General features: G+C 33.2%; 1 protein-coding gene and 1 long non-coding RNA gene across 2 annotated transcripts in view; both read right to left on the bottom strand.

The window, feature by feature from the left end:
• LOC134685581 (peptidyl-glycine alpha-amidating monooxygenase B-like) overlaps positions 1-26,490 on the bottom strand; it is a 124,985-nt gene that overhangs the window by 77,439 nt on the left and 21,056 nt on the right. The gene's annotated exons all lie outside the window — the stretch shown is intronic.
• On the bottom strand, positions 14,428-20,798 carry LOC134685582 (uncharacterized). The gene is made up of 3 exons (XR_010101312.1): positions 20,662-20,798; positions 17,106-17,242; positions 14,428-14,565 (listed from the first exon to the last, which is right to left on the bottom strand). It is a non-coding gene; the product is annotated as an uncharacterized LOC134685582 (long non-coding RNA).

Genomic DNA, 26,490 nt, shown 5'->3' on the forward strand with positions numbered 1-26,490 from the left:
ATATTTTTAAAAAACTTTATGATGACAATCCTATGAATTAATTATGATATCTATTATTTAGTGATCATTATAACCTAATTCAGTCATCTGTATATAATTTAATTAATTGTTTCCCTATGTTTTAAGGTGTAAATAGTTGCTCAAACTATACCCTTTGGGTAGTGCTCCACATTTAATGGAGGAATATACAAGAAACTGAACTGAACTGAACTGATTGCAATTAAATATATAAAATTAAAGGGAAACTTCGCAAAAAAATCAAAAATTTATATTATGTCCATTCTGTATAGAAATGCTCAAATTTGTTTTATTCCGCTAGAGAAGAGAATGTTCTTATTTTTTTTAAATAACCATAGTCTGTTATTTTTAAACTGTTAATATTGGAATTAAATTAAAAGTCAAACTTCAAATCATAAATAAGTGTTCCGTGAAAATTGTTTTCGAAAATCTAATTCGTTAAAAGTTCTTTAACGTAATAAATTGTATTTGAATAAATTCGGATCTTCCCTCATCTGATCACTAGAAAGGATAATGGTATTACTCCCAAAGGTATTGTGGGGGATGTGAGGAGACTCATCCAGGTATTCAAGCGATTTCCTGTCCGGGTTGCAAGTTCATGCATCGTTTCACTTTTATAGGTATTGATCAGTGTACACAGCCGATAACTTATAACTCTCCATTTTGAACTATCAGGTGTATAATATACATCTCTGTCTTGCGTGTCCGAAAGTGATATAATAAACTAGTCATTTCTAAACTCATACGCTTGTTTATAAATAACATTACTTGTGTAAAGAATATTATTCTTTAAAAAAACTAAATAATTAAAAAGTTTGATGAATAAAAATCTGTTTACACATTTTTTCCAAGGGTAAATTTGGAGAAATGTAAGAACTCGTTCAACATTCAAAGTTTTCGTTTAATATTAATAAAATGTATGTATATTTCACTCAATAAGGACATTGGTCTGCAGAAATTGAAGGTTGGTCAGGTTTGAGTGTAAACGTTTCTCGGGCCAACATATTTTTGGTCATGCCAAGTAATCCTTGCATGATCGCAACTCTTTTGGACCTCCTACGGCATCCATTAGTTAATAAAAAGATTAAATAAAAGAACATATAAACCTATCACATGTACCGTTTATGAAATAAAAATATTGCCGGTCGACCCCTCCGACCTCCTTTTTTTGGCGCTCAACCCTCCAATCGGGCTTTCCATCCAACTAAAATTAAAAACTTGCTTTCTAACCGATCTTTTCATGTACCGGACAGGCAACACTCTTTATTTTTATAAGAAAAGCATCACATGCTATGGTCTAATACACATGCATGTTGTCTACTTGGGAGTTTTAGCACAGACACTTGAATCAGAATAAACATCGAATATATCAGTGGAAAATACCATTCATTTTTTTTTTGGCAAATGTTACCGGGTTAGTACCAGGTTCAAAATATACATGCAATATCATAACATCGATATTTCGATCTAGCTGTTTCATGCCAAGATATTTTTGCTCAAAACTAGTTCCTCCTACAGCTCCATTAGAATAGTATTTCATTGAACAAAATAATTTGTCCTGCATGTACGAATCGCTTTAAAAACGGACATATACATGTACCAAATGGTGAATATGAATCAACCATGAAATTGCCCTCGCAAATTGTTAGCTCGTAAAGTTAAAAAAAAAAATCCATATTTGAGAAAGGTCTTGTTTTGTTGGTTTTTTGTTGTTGGTTTTTTTTTTGGGGGGGGGGGGGGGTTGTCAGAGAAGTTGAAATGAAATTTACCGGTAAAAGGAATTGCACTGAATCATGGAAGTAATATTGTGATGGATTGAACCGCTGGTTTTATGGCAAGCCAAACCCCTCTCTCTCTTATGGGCAATGTTTAAATTACCGCTATTATATGACAATAACATTTGTATTTATGGCGAATAATACACTATAAAAATCTTGAATTTATCTGCTGTTATTCGTATAAATAAAAAAAAAATCCGATATGATTGCCAATGCGAGAATTCTCCACAAGAGACGAAAATGACACAGACATTAACAACTATAGATCACCGTACGGCCTTTAACAATGTGCAAAGTCCATAACATGTTTCTTTTTATAATAATTGCAACATGGTATTTTATATTCTTGCATACTATATATAGACGTTAATCAAGTGTCGTGTTTTATAATTTAAGATAGGTCAAGTTATCACTTTGAATGAGTTGACGCCGTATACTGCTTATTGTATATATTTTTTTTTATAAAACTCTGTGATGTGTGTAGTTTTGAGGGTATTCAACAGATTACACTCGTGTCACAGGATATCGATGTATATCCTATAGGTGGTCATCCATGTTCAATAAACGAATGTAGGACAGAAAGTCACAGGACAAAAAGTCACATTTTAGTTTTAAATTAGTTAAACATATTTTATTTGTTCAAGTACAAATTGGATAAGACACAAAAATAAATAAAGGAGTATTTAGAGAACAAAAACACAAAAAAATAAAATACAAAATTAATTCAACAAACGAAAAAAGGGAAGCATTTTACTAAGATGATGATGTGTGTGCGATAATGCATGATTTGCTTCTCTAGAAAATAAGAATTCGGTTTTTAGAATATATTTCTTTGAACAAGAAAAGAATCATTTTAAAGATATGTTCGTGTTTTTTCTTGAACTATTATATATAAGGAGCTTTGTTATTAAAATTTATTTAATTTCAATCAATACAAAATGTCAATCATCATATATTTTGTCTCTGAAATCACTTAAATGCATTCTTAAAGTATTTTTAAAATAACATGGAACAATTCAGATACATTGTTGAACATGAATTAATTCTATTTTATTTAAAACGTTGTTCTCATATCATTATAGTCATAAGCAATAAGCATAGGCGGATCCAGGGGGAGGGGGCTGGAGGGGCCCGCCCCTTTTTGTTGGAAAAGTTTAGTTGACTATATAGGGATTCACTAAAGCATGACTGGAGCCCTTATGTCAGTCAACAGGCCTACCTTATGAAAGTTCTGGATCCGCTACTGAATCGATTTTGTTGGTTGTGTAATTCACGGCTGACTAGGTGTGTAATCGATGACACGTGCCCGCATTATATTATGAAAATTATAAATATCTCTCTAAGTTCGGTTTTAAATATCTAAAACATTACCTCATGGACCCGGTCAGCAGATTTTTATTATTTATGTTTTTAATTTCTTTTTTTTGTATTTTAGTCTCTTTTTTATGGCATTGTGTAGGATTATAAATGTCCACTGGACACATTTTCATAGTAAAAACTGTCCATGGACAATATCTACTTATATAAATGTGTCCTGGACACAATTTCCTATAAAAATATGTCCTTAAGTATGACAAAGTGTCCATGAACATAAACATTATTCATTACCATAATATTGTCCAGGAGGGACATTTTTTCGCAGGACATTGTGTCCACCAGAGCATTTTTTGATATGATTTAAGTATTAAATGATATTATCGCCTTGATATTACTGGACGCATTTTAACTTTCAATTGCAAACTTAATTAATTGTTACTTTGACATAACAATTGTCTCATTGGCACTCATACCATCCTTATCTTCATATCTATATCTTTTAAAATAATTGTATACATGTATAATTCAAACTCAAATAAGTAACTAGATGCTGTACAGTATTATTTTCCTTGGAGGACACAATTTAATAACATTTACAGAAACAATTCAATGGCAATGGACATTTATATTGAATACAAAAATTCTATGAAAAACTGTCCTCGGTGACACTTTTTCACAGGACACTTTTATGTCTTTCAATTGCTCATTTGAGTATCCAGTGGCGGATCCAGAAATTTTCTTAAGTGAGGGCCCACTGACTGACATAAGAGGGGGTCACGCTTCAGTGATTCCCTATATAAGCAACCAATTTTTTTTTCCAAAAAGGGGGGGGGGAGGGGTCCGGGCCCCCTGGACCCCTAAATCCGCCTTTGGTATCTCTTCATTCCAAAATAAAGTACTCACAATAACATTGGTCTCTAAAAACACAGCAAATCTTAAAGAAATGGGCCGTAATCTTGTGCATATCCGCACCGATTCCAGAACGCGGTCTCGGTAATCTTCAACTTTAACAAATTTAACTGAAGAATTTTAATAAAAATCAATATCGTTTTCTTGTGAAAATTCACTTTTCCCCCATTCTATAAGCAATTTCAGGTCCTTTGTGCACTTATCAAACCCCTTTGTGATCTTTTGTTCTCCTTTGTGGTGTTTTAGCCTCGACAGACCGCAAAAAACATTTCTTGTGAATGTATGTTTGTTTTCCTTCAAAACTGTCTTTTTGTAAATTTATTCAGCAACAAATTAAACTATTCATTTTTTAATACCATACAACATTTGATTTTTAAACAGATTGTCATTCCGTTCTTACTTTATAGGGAAATCAACAATTAGTTTACCCCCCCCCCCCCCCCCCCCCCCCTCCCCCCTTGTTTTTATTCCCCTGGTCCAAGAAATGTTATCCATAGACTTATACATTTCTCTAAAAGCCCAAGTGTAATTTTCACATGAGTAATAGGACAGTGTAGATACTATTCTGTACGCTATCCGGAAGTCGCGATTTTCGAAGCGAGGATTTCAAACTGGCTAACAGAACGGTTTTGTTTTGGTGCTTTTTCTCATCATTTGTTTACTCCTTTATCTATAAAGTGCTTTGCACATCTTAAATGTATGTATAGCATCATAAATATGAATAACTGTAACAAAAACATGTAGTAGAATATAAAATATACGTGTGCATCACACCATCTTCATAGCAAAAAGTGAAATCGATTAACAGTTTTGCTCTCGTAGTACAAAGCAAATAATCTTGTATTGCAAATATTTGCATCAGTTTACAGTTAAATATATGCTGTTTCAATATTCCTACCGTATTTAAGTAGAATGTTCGTATTTCTAATACAAAATATGCTTTCCTTGAGGATCCCAAAATAAATTACTGTACGATCAGTCTAAAACTGACTGTATTCTAGTAGCGATTTCAGATTTTTTGTCTGTATGACCAGTCGTGATTTTGAAGAAAAAAAACCCAACAACAAATGGAAGTTTTTAACGACCTTGACTGAAATACAACGGCAATTTGAAGGTATATACGTGTCTTCCGAAGATAAAAAAAACCACCTATATTAATTTGATACTCAATAAGTTTCACAGTGTAGATAATATTCTATTTTCCAGCCGGCTGCTAAGGAGTCTACTTTTTCTTAAACGGTTCACAAACGTGTCTTGCACTACTACAAAAAAAACTAATAAGGAGCACGCTTCGGCTGAACTTTTTTTTCCGGTTTCATTCTATCTACATAGGCAAAGTTGACTTTTAGATATTTTACCAAATGATACGAAACATTTAAATATGTCATAATTATAACTCCATATATATAAAAAAGAAGATGTGGTATGATTGCCAATGAGAAAACTGTCCACAAGAGACCAAAATGACACAGACATTAACAACTGTAGGTCACCGTCCAGTCTTCAACAATGAGCAAAGCCCTTACCGCATAGTCAGCTATAAAATGCCCCGATATGACAATGTAAAACAATTCAAACGAGAAAACTCACGGCCGGCTTTTTATTTTCATAAAAAAAAATGAACGAAAAACAAATATGTAACACATAAACAAACGACGAATTACAGGCTCCTGACTTGGAAGTTGTGACAGTCACATCTCTAATTAATGTGGCGGGGTTAAACATGTTGGCGGGATCCCAACCCTTTCATATTTTTTTAATGATATTTCGTCCTAAATATGCATGAGATGTTTGCCACTGGACGTTAGGCAATCAACAATCAATTGATAAAATTTTGCACTAAAATATATATTCAACAATATAGTTAAATTTCTGAATTCGTTTTTGTGCAGAAATAAATTCCATAGAATAGATTAAGTATGTAAATACATGCAAAGGGTATCTCGTGGTCTTGTGGTGTAGTTTATATTATCAAATATTGGTTCCATTGTTTGCTGTTCGTCGCCTCCCCACTTGGATTGAGACCAATCACTTGGCTGTTGTCTGGTCTTTGGTTGTTTTGTTGTCTCTTTTACCATGTTTACACATTCCCCGTTTTCATTCTCAATAGACAACTTTCGAGTTCATCCGTCACCGGAAAAAACTCGTCAATTATACGCGCCTTTATCGCAGTCATCTGTGCGTTTAGGGGCGTCGTCACTTCCTTACAAGGTTGAGCGAGTGGTTGGAAAATTATAATTCTATATTGTACGAATTATTCGGCAAATTGAATTCTAAAAATAGACAATCAACACTGCTGTCATTAGGGAATTGTCAGTAAGTACCTACAGAGCAACCATTATTTATAGTTTATCCTGCACAAAAACGATCACTAAGACGCTTGATGAACGTAAATAGTGCAGGGATACAGGCGAGCCCCTCTATCTGGTAAATGACGTCATAAAGGCGTGCATAATTGACGAGTTTTTGCCGGTGACGGATGAACTCGAAAGTGGTCTATTGTATCGTATGTTAATTTGTTTTGTATATGCCAGAAAATGTATTAGCCCAGTTTAAAATAAAGAGAATTAGAATATTGTTGAAGAGTAAAATACGTATCCGTGTCGGGAATTCGCCTCAGGTGCATGGGTTTTTTTCAAGTTTGATATCCAATAGACCACTTTCGAGTTCATCCGTCACCGGAAAAAACTCGTCAATTATACGCGCCTTTATCATCGTCATTTGTGCGTTTAGGGGCGTCGTCACTTCCTTCCAATGTTGAGCGAGTGGTTGGAAAACTATAATTCTATATTGTACGAATTATTCGGCAAATTGAATTCTCAAAATTGACAATCAACATTGCTGTCATTAGGGAAATGTCAGTAAGTACCTACAGAGCAACCATTATTTCTAGTTTATCCTGCACAAAGACGATCACTAAGACGCTTGATGAACGTAAATAGTGCAGGGATACAGGCGAGCCCCTCTATCTGGTAAATGACGTCATAAAGGCGTGTATAATTGACGAGTCTTTGCCGGTGACGGATGAACTCGAAAGTGGTCTATTTCTTAATTCGCATTCCACATTTACCAGACAACCTTGTATATTGTATATGTTTGATGGACTACCATCATGCTCATGTGACCATCAGGGATTGGGATAAATGTGTTATGGTTTAAACTCTGTCAAAGCCAAAATGAATGAATATATATATCTAATTTAAATTCATTCATGCATTGGCCAGCTGAAGGACGCCTCCGGGTGCGGGAATTTCTCGCTACATTGAAGACCTGTTGCTGTTGTTTTTTCATTTGGTCGGGTTGTTGTCTCTTTGACACATTCCCCACTTCCATTCTCAATTTCTTTATGCAGTTAAACATTTCTAGGGAATTAATTCCACAACGGCTTGCCATATTTCTTGAATGAGTAAAATTATAAGAAATAAGTTTTCAAACTTTTATCTTAACTGCGTTTAGCCTACATGTGAAAAAAAACCGGGAAAGGACTTGTTATAGACAAATGGACAACTATAGTTCATGATATAGAAATATATTTATTGTTATTTTCTTTAGTTATGAAATGTAAAAAATACCCAAATTAAGATATCCTCATTACACACAATCTGTTGAAATGCGTTGAAAGCATGGGAGTTTGTATTTCTTGTTCTTATATTCGTTAATATTTTCTTCGCCTAAAATGTGTTCAAAGTTTATATTGATCTTTAATATTAGTACTGAATTTTATAGTACGAATCACACCTCTTAACACAATCGTAAGAAGAAAGGGGGAACCTTGAATGACACAGTACAAAACTCCCAGTATATTATATTTTATCATGGCCATTATAACGCTTAATCTATATATTGTTTACTACAAACATGAAATCGACAATAAAATTATACCACCAGCTATTCAATTGTACCATGTTGGTACTACTTCTACATCTTTGCGTAACACGGGGTCCTACTAAAATGCGTCCGGGTGTAGAAAAAGAGCCTGGGGAAAAGAAAATGCACCCGGGGGTAAGAAAATGCGCCCGGTGAAAATATATAAATATTTTATTGGCATGAGACAACTTTATGTAGATGAAATAAGTTATGTACATTGATTTTTTTTTAGACAAGTAATTTGCAAATTCAGATAAAAGACATTTATCATGTTTATGATAAAGCACAAGAACAAGTATGAATGTTTCAATTTCAACAATAATATATGAATACTATTTCGAAAGACATATACAATAATAGATCACAGTTTATGCGAAAGATTCAAAAATGTAAAACCGTTTAAAAGACATGTTTTTCAAAAACAATATTAAAACAGAGACTCTGATTAAAATGAAAAATGTAAAAAACAAATTAAATTTCACAGATAAATATTGATCTTTTCAAAATTAAAAGAGATATACATAATAAATCAGCAAACAAAGCAGTACAATACATGTACAGTAGTTAAATGAAAGGGGGTAAAAAGCAGGAGTTGGGTTTAATTCAAAACTAAGCACAAATTCCTTATAAGCATAGACATTAAAACAGTCAAACTAAGGTTTAGTTTAATAAAAGATATAAACAACACTTTTGATGTAGCATCATACATATCCCCATTTAGTTTAAGGACAAAACAAGCAATGATTTATTTTTAAGGATAAAACTTGTTGTTATAAAATGTTATTATTTTATTTCTTTTCCCGGGCGCTTTTTCTTTCCCCCGGACGCTCTAGGACCGGTTACACGAAGTTCCTCAAAACAGACAGGATAATATGCTCATCATGGGGCCTTAATAGCTGACTTACTTTGGTCTCTTGTTGAGAGTGGTCTCATTAGCAATCATAATACTTTAGTATCACATCTCCTTTTCATGGTCGCACTAAGTTTGTATGCATTTGTAAATTAAAATGTTTTATGTTTGCACTCAGCTTTTAATTACATTTGTGCGCATTTATTTAACAGGTTTATTCCTATCAATCTAGATTGCCAGCATGTTCTCTTTTATTCAAAAAAGTGTCTTGCAACAAAAATTCAGTGACATGATACATGTACATGTGCCTCAAGCTGACTCATACAATAAAATTATTTTAACGCGTCAACAAAATTTCAGTAATTTGATACCTCAACAATGCTCAAGCTAACTCATATAATCAAATTATTTAAACGCGTCATCAAAATTTCAGTGATTTGATACCTCAAGCTGACTCATATAATACAATTATTTAAAGGCGTCAACAAAATTTCAGTGATATGATACCTCAAGCTGACTCGTATAGCATGTATTGTAAAATTATTTTAAGGCATCAACAAAATTTCAGTAATTTGATACCTTAAGCTGACTCTTATAATAAAATTATTTTAACGCTTCAACAAAATTTCAGTAATTTGATACCTTAAGCTGACTCATATAATAAAATTATTTAAACCCGTCAACAAAATTTCACTGATTTGATACCTCAAGCTAACTCATATAATCAAATTATTTAAACGCGTCAACAAAATTTCAGTGATTTGATACCTCAAGCTGACTCATATAATCAAATTATTTAAACGCGTCAACAAAATTTCAGTGATTTGATACCTCAAGCTGACTCGTAATCGCATGTATAGTTCAATTATTTTAAGGCGTCAACAAAATTTCAGTAATTTTATACCTTAATAAGCTGACTCATATAAAAAAAATATTTTAACGCGTCAAAAAATTTAAGTGATTTGACATGTTTGATACCTCAACATGCTCAAGCTGACTCAAGTACCCCTGACTGTATAATAAAATTATTTTAATGCCTCAACCAAACTGACCATTTTTGCACTTTATTATCATATATATGTAAATCAATTTAGCAGCATAGTAAATCTTAATCAGCAATATTTTCATGTCAGAATGCATTATATAAATTTGTAGATTGTTGGCATGTCTTATTTTTATTCAAAATATTGTCTCGCAACAAAATTTCAGTGATTTGAAACCTCAGGCTGACTCATATAATAAAATTGTTTAAACATGTCAACCAAAACTGACCATATAAGCACTTAATCATGCCTATTATATAAATCTCAGTATATAGCAGCATAGCAAATAAGCAATATCTTGATTCTTTTCTGTTTGAGTAATATAAAACTGTTACAGAAGTCAGTATCTGTATTTCCCACTTCTTAATATGGATGGGTATGTCATGTATGTCACTGATTCATTTTGGCTATTGTGTGATAGGTGGGTCTGCACATAAATAAGTCGTGCTTGCTGGGGTGTTCTCCTTTGAACCCTGTGGTTCAGGATGTTTTGTATGATACACCTTATCGCTAATCCTGGCTGAGTTGGCTGCTTGAACTTTTGATGTATATAACAATCATTTTTCCATGGTGGCATCAGATATTTTGTTTTATGACGTCAAAATCTTACGGGAACCTGTATGATATCTATTAACAGCAGACAAACAGTGGCGGATGCAGGTATTTTCGAAAGGGGGGTGCTAGCCCAGGGCAAAGGGGGGGTGCAGGGGGGTGCAAACATATGTCCCGATTCAAATGCATTGATCGGCCAAAATAAAGGGGGGGTGCGGACCCCCGGAACCCCCCCTCTGGATCCGCCACTGGACAAATAGCCATAAGGTTTATAAAACTAAATAATTAATCCAGTAGTACTGTACATCAACAAACAATGTGACTGACATGAGAGATCTCCTTTGTACTAACTACTTTCATGAATTTATTATGAAAATTATGAGAAGTTCTCTACTTGGAAAAGTTTATGTAGTATGTCGGTTGGTTGATTTTGTTGGTAGCTAAATTTCAAGGGGCAAATATTTCATTCCTGTTCGCATAAGTATCTTTTCGAACGTTCCCGATATCATTTATAATCCATAAAGACAAATCTAACACACTTGACGAGATTGTTCATCATTATACAACACCTTATGTGCAATACATGTAACACTGTAAAGTATAAATTTTCTTTTGAACATTTTCTGAAAAACAGAATCGTAAATCCAAGGCAAACAAACGTGAACTGCGAGGGAATATGTATGAAGAAGAGCCTGTCAAACATGGGGAACGAAGCAACGATAAAAAGGATGTTGATAACCCATGATATAAAAATAATGTTCCTATGCGTGGATAACCTCTTTATACGGCTTCTAGTTGAAACAAAATCATTTTACTAAATTTATGAAGGCTGCAAGTGATAACAATTAAGCGTCCAATCTTATAGCCATTGTTCACTATAAATAAGAATATGAAAAATAAAATAATTACTTTAATATACACATTATTTTATTTTCGTATTCTTATTTATAATATATATAGTCTACCGGGTAAAGTAATTTGCTACTCTTGAAAATAATAATCAAGATTAATATTATTGTTTATGTTTACAATCCGAAAAATTAAAATAAAAAGAACTTCGATTTCGACCAATGAAATGTCGTACACCATTCATTCACACCATTCCCGATTGCACGTTACACGATTACACCATTCCTCATACACCATTACACCATTCCCCTTACACCATACACCATAGCACCATACACCATACACCATTGCACCATACACCTTACACCATTACACCATACACGTTTTTTTGGGAAGTTTACACCATCCAAGGGCTGTATCATCGAAAGCATACAAACTTAAAAGATTAAATGAAAATTATTTATCTGTTATTTCTGATAAAAAATGTCTGATAAAATCATGGATCGCGTTAACTACTGTTACTGTCATAGCATGTGCATTGACAGCAGGACTAACATACATTGTTATACAATCTCCATATACTAGTAACACAAAAGTGTATCATCCTTCAAAAGTAAGCAATAATACAGGAAATAAACCACAGGTTACCTGAAAACTGAAATTAGGGCAGAAGTAAGCAAAAATAAGAAAAATTAAATTACAGGTTTCCGGATATCGGAAATTCGGACGGAATGTCCAAATGACTGGAAGAAATTCAGTAATTACTAGTAGTGTTATAAAGAGTTCTTCGAACAGCGAACATGGTTTCAGGCTCGTGATTATTGTCGAAGTATTGGAACCGATCTTGTAAGTGTTCATAATGAAAGAGAAAGCAATTTCCCTAAAGACAGTTTTACAAAGGCTTTCAAGTGGATAGGACTCAGCAATTTTCAAAACGATGGGAGATATTTCTGGAGTGACGGAACGGTTTTAAATTATACTGATTGGGGACCATCTGAACCGAATAACATCAATAATAACGAAAACTGCGCACAGTCATACTATCGAAAGTGGAATGATATCAACTGTTTTATGTCCTATAGATTTATATGCAAAATGAAAATAAATTCAAGATGTAGGCCTGGTGATTGGATATATTATAACAATTCTTGTTATTCAATTGAGTTATCACTGGCTAATTTTACTGTTGCTCGTAACCGTTGTAAGAACAAAGATTCAGATTAAGTTATCATTCGTTCCAAAGAGGAATACAATTTTATAGTAAATCACACCTCTCAGAAATCAGGTGCTGATTTATGGATTGGATTAAAGAAACTTTGGAATGAGATATACAAATGGATAGATGGAAGTAATCCCACATACCTTTCCTGGGGTCAACAACATAGACAAGCAGGATATGAAGGATATTATGATTTTTGTATTAAATAATCTTCCATGGAGGGAACATGGGCAGGTGATTATTGCAGCAATACAAATCGTTTTATTTGTGAAAGACAAATACTTTAAAATGTACTAACGTTGTCTGATTGGCAATAATACCACATATTCTTTTTAGCTCACCTGGTCCAAAGGCAAAGTGAGCTTTTATCATCACTTGGCGTCCGTCGTCCGTCGTCGTAAACCTTTACAAAAATATTCTCCTCTGAAACTACTGGGCCAAACTGAATAAAACTTGGCCACATCATCATTGGAGTATCTAGTTAAAAAAATGTGTCCGCCCAGTAAACAATCCAACGTTGGCATTACGTCGTGACAACGTAATACTATCGTTGTGACAACGTAGTGAAATTACGTCGGTACAACGTAATTTTGTGAACTCCAAGGCACGTGCTGACAACCATCCACACAACGTTGTCACAACGTAATTTGTGACGTAATTTATGACCTTCATAGGACGTTGTGACAACGTTGCAACTCAACTGTAAATGACCCTTGTCCTCATTTGATTGATAAGAGCAATAAAATTTCATTGAAGAAGTAAACAGGATCTATATTTTCTTCTTTTCACCTGTTTTTTTAGTTGTAAAATTTTCAATGTAGGCAAGATGGACACAATAGATATAGGAAAATGTGGTATGAGTGCCAATAAGACAACTCTCCATCCAAATCACAATTTATAAAAGTAAACCATTAGCGGTCAAGGTACAGCCTTCAACACGGTGTCTTGACTCACACCAAACAACAAGATATAAAGGGCTCCAAAATAACTTGTGTAAAACCATTCAAACAGGAAAACCAACAGTCTAATCTATATATATATATATATATATATATATATATAAACAAGAAACACCTATAAATTACATAAAAAAAACGACAACAATGTTGATAAATGCTTTACTTCCAAACTGCCAGCAGTTTCCAATATAGTCACAAAAGTGTTGTTTTTTTTTACCTTTTAGTCAGGTTTAAATATCAAATGTATTTTGTCCAATTCATGATTCACACAGTTTTAAGGTTAAAGTTTTAGTTTTATTTTTTGCATTACTGAAGTACAAGATTTACACATTTTCATTTAACAAAAGCAATTTTCCTTCAAAAATTTAACACATAATACTATTCAAAAGGCCAGATTTTGTATGATGGCCAATGAGACGACCCTCTTTCCTAAAATCAAATATTTTAAAATATGTTAGCAATTATGGTAAATGTACAGCCTTCAACATGACACTTTGGTACATCCTGCAACTTCTAAATGTTTAGGGTTTCAGTGTCCTAGACTAATAGTTTCACTATATGACCGTGGAAATTCTAGAATGTAGATTTCATTTTGACAATGGAAACATTTTTTAAGAATTATTCAGAAGTACAAAAAAACTACCACATATACCTTAATATGTACTGTAGAATCATTTAGCTGGATTCCCTACACAAGTAAAGGCTACGAAAAATGTTTGGAAAAGTCCCCAAAGTCTGTAGTTTTCAAATATATATTTCTACACAACTTATACAACTCGTCTAAACATCAACCTAACAATGTTAGGTCTGTAAATTTGCTTTCACAATTTTTTTGTTTTTCCCTCGCCGAGATTCAAACTCATGCTACTATGATATCATGACACCAAATCGCCTGCACAGCAGCCATCCCACTAGACCACATGACCAACTTATACACACTTCTATAAATATCCCAAAATGAAGAAAATAACTGAAATTCAATCAAACTAACTATTGCTTTTTTCCATTGACTACCAGAGAAAGACCTATCAAAAATTTAGGACTTCTTTTTTCTTATGTACATGAACCAATAATAAAATAATAGTATGTTTCTGATTTTTGAAATTTTATTCCAAATTCTAGTCTTGTGTTGGTTGTATACATGGCATTCAAAGTTTTGGTTTTCTGCCCTCTCATCAGCTGGTCTTGTGTTGGTTTCCAGTCTCTGAAAAAAAAATCATATATTATAAAATAGTTTTTTTTTATCCCAACTTAGGAATAACAGCAGTTCTTAAAAAATATCCTTGTTTAAACATAATCCATATTTTTTATGTGCGGTCGGTGGTATAATAAATCTTGCCGATTCATAATCATGTTGTGTTGTTACTGAAGATGTTTGTATCTGCCAATTTTATATACATATTTTGATAATGTATGTTAGAAATTTGAACATAATTTCAGCAGAATATGATAATTTATAATTTTTAGTTAACCTTTGTCCTTGTTTAAAAGAAAATATGTTAATGAAATTATGGTTGTTCCATATAAAACTGTTTCCACCCCCAGGCTTAAATTAAAATATTGATTGTTTGCCCTTTACCGACCGACCCTATAGATTCGTTGCGCTTAAAAATCTTTTATTTGTATTTACCAGCAAGATTTTATTTTATTTTATTTTTTCGTTCCTACCAAAATACTTATATTTGTATTTCCCGCTCAAAACTATTTTATCCGGAATTCTCGGATTTTATCTTTAACGTATAAGGTCCAGTCCGTTTGGTATCACCTGAGCGTTTGACATGAACACTTGCATTTGAACTTTCAAAGCATTTGTTTGAAATCGATGTTCAGCATGTGAACGCTTCCTGAAATCATGATATGACGTGCGCTATACTCTGTACCTTTATACTTAAAGAGCAGGGTTCATTTACAAAAAAGTTCGTTTGATACAAAATTATCAAGGTGTGTACAAACTAATTTTTAAACGGACGTTGTATTCTATGAAGGGATGGCCTTTTGTGATCCGCTGATCAGGACGATTATGTTAACGATGCCGCTATATATATACACCTTATCGCTATTAACCTACTCGGCCGGGTTGGCCGGCCGCTTGACGAGTTGACGCATACAACAGTCACTTTTCCATTGTTGCGTCAAATATTTTGTTTAATGACGTCAAAATTTTACGGGAACCTGGTAATGACGGTCAAATAGCGATAAGGTGTATTATTTATATCTGATATGAATCAAAAGTGACAAAACCCTGTAAAGTGGAGAATATCTGGCAGTAAAATCGCCAAGTTGTCCATACAGATAATTTATAAATGCGATGTAAAATATGTGACAATTGTCAGAGTTTTGAGTCTTGTAACATTTTTATTGATTAAAAGGCACGCACGATGTTTTTAACACTATAGGGACTTTTTCTATTAGTAATGTATGTCTGCCCGGACATATCTTATCAGTACAAAGTTATCTCTTACAGAAAATCTTAATGCAAGCATACAAGGTACGTAGTACAGAATATAAGTGCAAGTTCAAACTCTTCAAAGTTCCAGGCATTTAAACGTTGAAGATATGCGGCACAGCTCTATTTTTTTATATTTGAAAACAAAATAATAGTGCATATGAATTAGCTTCACATTCTATGTGATATTTTTTTTTAAAACTAATAGTCCCAGAAAACTTATTTACAAAAACAAAACGGACACAAATGACATTATGCAGAGTTTGTATCTATAAAATAAAATATTATACCTACCTGCCTACCCATGACAAATTATATACCGAGCCAAGTTATTTTTTTGGGGAAAAAAATAAAATATTTTACCTACCTACCTACCCTGTTTCAAAACATAGGGTCGGAAAAGGGCAAACAAACAATATTTTAATTTAGGCCCCAGGGACAACCTTTTTTTTAAACCCCAGCACAGACAGAATAAAAAATATATAAGAACAACACTCCCTTTAATTTGCATCTTGGTATTTCAAAAACAACCACCTCCGTATTAAAACAGGCGTATTAAAAGGAAGTATGGTTTCTCAAAATTGTCATTCATCAATTCATTTAAGATATTCTTAGGATTTTACCTTAATCTAACATGTTAATAAATTTATTATCCATATCATAACAGCAAGACCTTACACTACAACTCAGGTGGATTTTGCTTTGTCTACCCGTTCACAGTGGGAGTGAGCACCGGGTGGGTAAAATTACTAGCTTGTTAAATCAAAAGACTTGCAAACTTACAATCAATTGAAAAAATCAGATAAGCAATTATAATCAATATTTCGTACAAAAAAAAGAATTATAGCTGGAGTGGGCACAGGTGGGCTGTTCACGGTGGGCCGATGGAAAAAACAAAATCCACCCAGGCTATTGTGTATATCATATATGCCAATGAACGCAATCTTATTATTATCTATAAATTAACCAATTATAATTTAATATATAAAATTAATTAAAGAATAAAGTGTCCATGAGCCACAAATGATGTTATCATTGAAGGACATACTAGTAACTTATTAAGAACAGTTAAACAGATGGTCTCCAAAATCAAACTCTGCGTTTTATGATAACAAGCATTGTGTATAAATTTCATAACATGTGGTTCAGGCAAACTAAACATGCTAAAGTTAATGTTCAGAAACCAATTTTGAGTTCAATGTTCATGTACATGTATGTACATACAGTACAAGAGTAAAACCATATGGCCCAGTGAAGGAGGGCATAAAAAGAGCTGATCAACTGATCATGATGTTTACCTTTTTATATCTTGGTCCATCTTTTTGATCCAGATGGTACATGTACATGCTTACATTGTAAGTATTGTAACTGCAGTGCATTCCACAACCTCAGACACATGATCACACATTGGATCTGTGGATTTTTATACAAGATTCTGGAAAAAAAATAAAAAAATAAAATCAATTATCTTCTATATTGATCAGTCTGTGTACATACTACATGTGTGTCAGTCCAACAAATCTTTGGGAGAACCAGGTAAGTGAAAAATGTACATGAATTCCATACCATCAATTGAAAAGCAAATACGACTTCGCTATATACTGTTTTTTTGAACCCCAGTAAACTGGGTTTTACCCTAACAAAAGGATAATTTTACCCAACTTTTCCCAACTGGTACGTGCACGTGGATCTTAGTCTAAATAATTATGACATCTTGGAAGGCTTCTTTAAAAAAGTTTCTGTGACGCCTATCTATGACAGGTTTTATTGGTAAAATTGTCTATTCCTATGTCAGACCCAGTAAAACATTGATTGATTGTTGGTTTCGTTATGTTCAGTGGCAAATATTTCATGCAGGTCTAGGACGACCACCAGTGATACAGTCTTCACGCTTGCGACTGGTGATACATGTATTATTATCATTAATAGGACAAGTTTGTAATGTGCCGAGATTGTATTAAATGCAAGGCCGTAACTACCCTTGAGGCAAGTGAGGCAATTGCCTCACTAAAATTTCGACACTGATTATTTTTTTTATACATATATATAAATATAATAGTCATTTGTTGTTCTGTCTCAACCTTGATTTTCTTAAAATAACTTGTCATCATTCCTTTTAAACTATTCTTTCTGGATATAACTCAGCATCTCAACGGTTGATGGTTCTCGATAACATTAACCTAGTCACGATAATTATCATGGATCTCTAGTTAAAAACAGGCTCTTGTAGAAAAAGAAAAAGTGAAAATGCAGGTAAAGTAGGGATAATTCTAGTAAACAAGTTTTTTGTTGAACAGAGTCTGAGTATTGCATAAAACTTCATAAGAACAATCCAAAAACAATAAATAGACTGAAAGTACTGGTCTTCTGAAGGGGACAGTCCTGTCTGCGTATTCATTTCACGAACTTTAATCTTCCTCTTTATAGATAAATAAAATATAAATAATATGAAACATGCATGCATTAGTTTTTATCCATGTTTCTTTAACCTTAAAAATTGAAAGAATATCCCATATTCCAATTTGATATTATTGAGGAATGGTAGAACCTTTAACACAGGATTTTGTCTTCACTTATTCGGAACAACGGAATTTTGTTTCTTTATATTCCGGGTTTCGGAATCGGACACCCCTACCGCTAAATTTATAGATTCTGGAACTAAAATACCACCAACTATTTCCAGAAATAATTTGAAATTACGGACCTACATGTAAACGTCAAAAACTCCGCATTCCAATTCTCCTGTACCCATATCATATATATTTACTGTATAGACAGAATCCTATACATGTACATGTATCTTCACAGGCACTTGTCTCAGCAAAAAAAAATAATCTTATATACCTTAATATTTTTTTTCTTAGACAAGTGCCTTTGGTATCTTATCTCATTCTATTCCTAGTTTGTCTACTCTTTGTCAGCGTAAAAGCGAGTTTAATATTTTGTAACTGCGACTGTATGGTGGTGCTTACAGGAAAGCTTAATTCCCTTTTGTAAACAAAACTGTTACTACCGATGCTGCTACCGAATTGCTGATAGGGAAGGAATTTGAAGAAGACATTGATCATTGTGTTGATGATAATGTGCTACCTTTAGAAACACAGACTGCCCTGAAACGACTGAAAACTTGAAAAAGAGCATGCATGAGTGGCAAGAGATTGTGCGGTGTTGTCATGCTCCCTGTTCATCGCGATAAGGATATCAGCAGACCAAATTATGATAATCATGAAATCTACTGAATCAATGATATTTGGATGATTATCATCTTACATATAAATTTAAATATTTTAGTTGTTAAAAATTTGGTGTTATTAAAGTCTTTAAATATGAAAAATTTATATAAAAAGTGTCCAAATTCAAAATACTATCAAACTCTCTAAAAATGCCTAGAATGCAGGATTTTGCACCATTCATTTCATACCCTTCAAAAAAAAATTTCGCCTCGCTTCGCTCGGCTCAATTGTTTTGCCTCACTAAAATAAGATGTCTAGTTACGGCCTTGAAATGTGGCAAGTTTGTAATGTGCTGAGATGGCGAGATTATAATCAGGTAATGGGGCGAGTTTGTTATGTACAGAGCACAGGCACTTGTCTCAAAAAAAAAAATTCCTATATACCTTAATATAACACAAGGTACTTAACTAAATTTTTAGAAAATGACACCCAGTCCCGAATTCACGTCATTTTTTTTATTTCTCGGTTTTCAAACCTACTTAAACTTAATATGCCGTAAATCTAAATTGATGTATCTACACAATGGTATATGACACGACTATCACTGTTGTCGGGATCATTAGTAGCAGGCCTCAGAAGTCGGTCAACGGGATGTTTTTTTGCATTCGTCTCAATTTTTGGCAACACCCGGTCCGCATGTAATTTTATACTGGTTTCTCATTGGTCAATCGTCTGGCTAAAAATAAATGTGGGAAATTTTGGTCAATTTATAACTCTACATTAGTGTCGTTGTGTACACGTGTGTTTCATAAAGTTATTTGGGTTTGTTTCACATAATCTGTAAAGAATTTACAATAAAGGTAATAATTCATAGTCAGAGGGAAGCTAACAGTTTTTATTTTAATATTTTTTTATAAAAATTCAATCACTGCGGGCTGGGTGTTGCCAAATATTGAGACGAATGCAAAAAACATCCCGTTGACCGACTTCTGAGGCCTGCTACCAATGATCCCGACAACAATGATAGTCGTGTCATATACCATTGTGTAGATAAATCAATTTAGATTTACGGCAGATTAACTTTAAGTAGGTTTGACAACCGAGAAATAAAAAAATAACGTGAATTCGGGACTGGGTGTCATTTTTCAAAAAATTTAGTTAAGTACCTTGTGTTATATTAAGGTATATAGGAAAAAAAAATTTGAGACAAGTGCCTGTGGTACAGAGATATCTAAAAAAAAAATGTAGCTTCGCATTTGTGATATTGATCAGACTTTTATGATTCCAACAAAATTTAAAAATAAGTGCAAAAAAAACTTACAGCTTTTAAATATAAGGATTATAGGAGGTGTCATGGAGAGAAAACAATTGCCCTCCCCCTTTTTTACTTTCTATAGTCAATTGCTTAATATATCTTAAAAAACAACACAAGTTAATGGAGAAGTTTGAAAAATGGTTTCATATAACACATATGTTGGCTTGAATATCCTGTACAATGTACCAGTGCAATAATACATTGACATTAAAAGAAGAAGTATCATATTTCAACTCGGTAACCAGTCAATGGGTCAACAGATTTGAACGAGGCGCCCTACACGGCAACAGATGTTATATTTTCTTGAATTATACTTGTTGTTATCATGGAAAACCTTTTTGAAGTAATGTGCAATTAATATTTTACCTTTTTCTTTGTTCTGGAATCTGAATCGAGATAAATATTTCACTGCAACTTTTATCACTGTTTTCAAAATTCAGGCGGTAAAAGTGCGCATGCTCAGAGTTTTCGTAGTATGCGGCGGTAAAACCCGAGGACTGCTGAACGTGCACTATTATAAAACGTTTTATAAAATTATTAAAAATAATAAATGACAAAACTTGATAATGGTATATATTAAATAATAAATATTCATATAAAATATTTATATGAGAACATTTAATTTGAATTTGTAATATTTTCTTGGATATTTTGGTGCAAATAATTTTAATTATGTCTGTGCGGGGAAAAAGGGGGGATATTTTGAAAATCGAAAAAATCGTTAGCACATTTCAATGAAGGTGACTGAATGATGTATCTAATAAGACTCATAACCACAAAATTCTCCCATAAATCCAGATTTTAATGTGTTAGCTGGTATTTACAGGGTCTGTTCACTACGTTATTTTAATGTTGACAGAACGTAACAAAATGTTACGTCGGATTATGACAGTTATAAGCACGTCGTCACAACGTAATAAAATGTTACGTCCTGACAGGGTACTAAATTTACGTAAATCCGACGTAATTTTATAACGTCGTCTCTACGTCTGCAGCCAACGTTTGGTTTTTACGTTCCCACAACGTTGGTACGACGTACAATCAAGACATGACGTTCAGACGACCATTAACCGACGTTGGGAGTACGTCGTGTGTTTACTGGGCGGTGACCCGGCCAACCAACCACGATGGTCGCCATGGCTAAAAAAAGAACATAGGGGTAAAATGCAGATTTTGTATTATATCTCTGAAACCAAAGCATTCAGAGCAAATCTGACTGGAATAAAATTGTTTATCAGGTCAAGATCTATCTGCCCTGAAATTTTCAAATGAATCAGACAATCCGTTTTTTGGATTGCTGCCCCTGAATTGGTAATTTTACGGACATTTTGCTTTTTTGGTTAATATCTTGGATAGTATTGTAGAAAGAGATAAACTGTTAAGAGCAATAATGTTCAGCAAAGTAAGATTGTCCAATTAGTCAACATGTCTTAAATGGTCAGCTGACTCCTTTAGGAGTGAATGCCCTTTACAGTCAATGTTTAACAATTTTTCGTAAATCTGAGTGATCTTTTAGAAAATTCTTCTCCTCTTAAACTACTAGGCCAAATAGACCACTTTCGATTTCATCCGTCACCGGAAAAAAACTCGTCAATTATACGCGCCTTTATGACGTCATTTATCAGATAGAGGGCGTCGCCTGTATCCCTGCATTATTTACGTTCATCAAGCGTCTTAGTGATCGTCATTGAGCAGGATATACTAGAAATAATGGTTGTTCTGTAGATGCTTAATGACTATTCCCTAATGACAGCAATGCTTATTGTCAATTTTGAGAATTCAATTCGCCGAATAATTCGTACAATATAGAATTATAGTTTTCCAACCACTCACTCAACATTGGAATGGAAGTGACGACGCCCCTAAACGCACAAATGACGTTGATTAAAACCAGAGTTTTTGACGGATATGCATCGAACTCGAAAGTTGTCTATTAAACCAAACTTGGCCACAATCCTCATTGTGGTATCTTGTTTAAAAAATGTGACCGGTGACTCGGCCAACCAACCAAGATGGCTATCATGGCTAAAAATTAGGGATGGCAACGAGTATTCGAGTACTCGGGTACTCGCTCGGAAGGCTGAGCACTCGAGTACAGTTTTAGAACTCGGATACTCGTTTGCCTGTTATATATTTTGAGATATTTTTTCTTCACGTTTCCACTTACTTTAGTTCCGTTGAAATATCCCCATAAGATTTATCAAAAAAAATCTCAATAAGAACATACATATGTTTATTTTGATGCTACTATTTGTTATAGTGGTACCAGCAACGTCTGTTCGTTTCGAGGGAGTGTTTTTATGTACACTACTAACAAAAAATAGAAAGTCAAACAGGCTTTCGTTTGTAATTGTTGACCTGATCATATTTCTGAACAAGAACAAATCAAAGTAACATGCGGTGAACGCTTCGCAACTGACGAGACATTTTAACGGTGTTTGTACACGAATTAACGCTTTCATGGATTAATAATTAATTCATCACAAGCTGTAAAACCTTACCTTTGTTTGTTAATCAAGACTTTTATGTAAACGTGATTGGTATGAGATGTACATTGAAATTAATCTAATTACTCTGTATTTGAAACTTAACTATAATTTGTTGAATTTACAATTTAAAGATAGGCAAAAGAACGAGTGCAACATTCAAAACCGAAAGTCGACAATAAACCGATAACGTCATGGTTAAAGAAATGAAAATCAGACAAACGATGGTGCAAAAAAACCCACAGAAAAAGTAAGGCTGAGCAACACGAAAAAGCACAAGTAATTTGAAGTCCAATATTGTTGTTGACAAATTAATGGACATGTCGTATCATAAAAAATACCAACTCCTCAGGAACAGATGATACATATATTGTCTACTTTGTCGGAGGTTCTAGGCAAATATTTCTAATTTTAATGGAATTTGGTTCATGAACACGTACACAAACAATAATTGCTAATATGAGATGTTATTTGTAGAAACGGCGGCCGGTAAATTAATTTATTATTTAATTGACACAAAAACAGAGGAGCAAGCTATGTGTGTAGTACGTTTGTCTTCTGTTTATGAAAAGTAATAACAAAAACATTTCTTTCCACCTAAAATCTAAACTTTTCAATAGACATATAAGATTCATCTGAGTACTCGCGAGTACTCGAGTATTATGACCGAGTATCCGAGTATTAAATTTCAGAATTTTTGACACCCCTACTAAAAATAGAACATAGGGGTAAAATGCAGTTTTTGTCTTATAACTCAAAAACCAAAGCAAATCTGTTGGAAATAAAATTGTTTATTAGGTCAAGATCTATCTGCCCTGAAATTTTCAGATGAATCGGATAACCGGTTGTTGCCCCATAAATGGTAATTTTAAGGAATTGTTTTTGTTATTATCTTGAATATTAATATAGATAGAGATAAACTGTAAACAGCAATAATGTACAGCAAAGTAAGACCTAAAAATAAGTCAACATGACCAAAATGGTAAATTGATCCCCTAAGGAGTTATTGCCCTTTATAGTATTTTTTTTTTACAATTTTCATAAAATTTGTCAATTTGTATTACAATGTAACATTTTCCACTAAAACTACTGGGCTAAGTTCATTATAGATAGAGATAATTATAAGCAGCAAAAATGTTTAGTAAATTAAGATCTACAAACACATCACCAAAACACAGTTTTGTCTTGAATCCATCTGTGTCCTTTGCTTTATATTCACAGAGACAAAGGTGGGCGACACAGGCTCTTTAGAGCTTCTAGTTTATATATAATATCTTTGTAAGAAATATATAAGTAGATTACTGTTGTAACAACATTATACCAGGAAACCGCATGTATGTATTTTTAAAACGTTATAAAAGCTAATGTTTATTTTCCAGCTGTGTTTTACTCATTTTTATTAAAATTTTCATATTTAGTTACCACACTATAATATAATGCTCACTGAACAAATTAAAGATAACAACATGACAATCAGTTTTTTTTGTTTTACAACCATGTAATAAATATCATCCCAATGTTGCATACGATCGTGATTTTCTTCCCTATTCGTGCTATGTACTTTGAAAATCATCTGTCGATGGTAGATTGAAAAAAATCATGCTAACTATTTCATCAAACAAGTATAAAATACATGCATTACTTGTTGTAGTTATTCCAATATTATTTGATATGGTATTACAAAACAATTGTGTTGATGGTTGCTGTAACATTTATATTATCAAGACTGTGATATTAAATGCTTTTTCTTGTCATGTCTTTACTGTTTCAGAGTTCTTTGTGCCTATTAAAGCTTAACTGCTGATAGGTCGAAAAGTTAAAGAGCGGAGAACTCGTGCATGTAGTTCAGCCCTAACCAAGTCATGTCCAAAGTCAGGAACATCGTAAAGTGCCATCCTTGCTTTTCATTTGTTTTTCTACAAATAATTTTATATTGGTCTCATCAATGTAATGGTAAACCTACCCTGTTTAGCATGCACCATCTACCATTCAATTTCTACTCACTCAAATTGGAGGAAAAGGCTTCTGACTTTTCATGAAGTATGAACAAATGATTTGAAATGTTATTTAAAAAAATATTCTAAGATGATTTCAAATAAATATTTATGAAATATTTCCTTCACGTTATGCACTAAGCTAATTTAAACATGTGAAAGCATTTTACACTGAGCGCAAGAGTAATGCCTACCCATGTTAAAATGAGAATTAAGCGTGACATTCAATGTTTGTATGCTTTCAAACACATATACTCTCCATGAATATTTTATCAGTTGTATATAATCAGGTAGCATGAATTAAATGTCCAGTATTCCATGTTTCTTTAACAAAAATAAATTTAGAACGTAGAAGAGAAGCCTACCAAACAATAACAAACTTTCAGGACCAGCATATTTGAAGGTTTGCAACGATAGATATCATAATGTCAAACATGGAAATCTTAATTTGATTGGACGCACCATTTTTACAATATCGAGAACATGCATATGATGTCATTCATATTTATGGTTTGATAAAGTCTTACAACCGTGAATGGTATCAATATCATCACGGATGGCTGATAAAGCGCGATTGCCATTTGATTGTATAACAAATACAATTTATTTGTATCTAATTCTAAATAATACAAAATTGAAATGGGGTATGAGTCAAAGAGACAACAACATGATCGAAAAGCAGAAAACATCCAAAAGCCACTAAATGGTCTTTGATGCAGCGAGACCCCCCTCCGGATGCAGACATCATGCTGGCCTAACAATAATGAAAACTATTTTCAGCGAAATAGACGCCACATTTTATTCAGAAACATGCAAATGAACTAAATCTAAAAATCTCACAAGACTTTTTATTTTTTTTATTTCCAACAATTACAACATATACAAACAATATAATACATAAAAGATAAATACAAAAGCTTTTTTTTTTAGTGATCTCAATCCTCCACTTTACCTCGTGCCAATGTGTAATAAACAAATAGACAATAATACGCACAGTGAAAATTAAAATAAACGAATTACCGAACTCCAAAGGAAATAACTTTATAAAATGGCATTAAAACATGTCATACAAATGGAAAACAACTGTCATATTCCTGACTTGGTACAGGCATTTCCTTGTGTAGAAATGGTTGATTAAACTTGGTTTTATAACTATTTAAACTTCTCACTTGTATGACATTCGCATAGATTTCTATTACAATTACAACAAAGAGTGAACAAAACAAATACACATAATAAGTACAAATGTCAAAATAGGGCTACAGCAGTCATCATTATGTTTAACTTTTAATCACTATAAAAACAAACAACAATGTCAACAAGGAAAACCACAATTGCATGTAGATATTCTTTAGAAAAAGCATATAAGCAGAAATAAAGGACAAGCATAAATAAAATTATAATAGCTAAATCGCATAATGGCGGGAAGTATATACCGAGTAACGCAAAAAGGATATTAACAACGAAAATTGTTAAAATTATACAATTTAACTTAACATCAAGTGTGAACAACAATATTTTTCTTCGATTTATTTATTTATTTATTGATTGGTGTTTAATGCCACTTTCAACACTATTGTGCTACTTCGTGGTGGTTAGTTTTTATCGATGGAGAAAGTGTGAGTGCTCTGACATAACCACCAACATTTGGTAGGAAAACTAACAATCCTATTCAATTAAGAAATTCAATTAAGAATGGAGTCGAGTGCACCTTC

The sequence above is a fragment of the Mytilus trossulus genome, chromosome 9, assembly GCF_036588685.1.
Source record: "Mytilus trossulus isolate FHL-02 chromosome 9, PNRI_Mtr1.1.1.hap1, whole genome shotgun sequence".
In the NCBI taxonomy this organism is placed as follows: Eukaryota; Metazoa; Mollusca; class Bivalvia; order Mytilida; family Mytilidae; genus Mytilus; species Mytilus trossulus.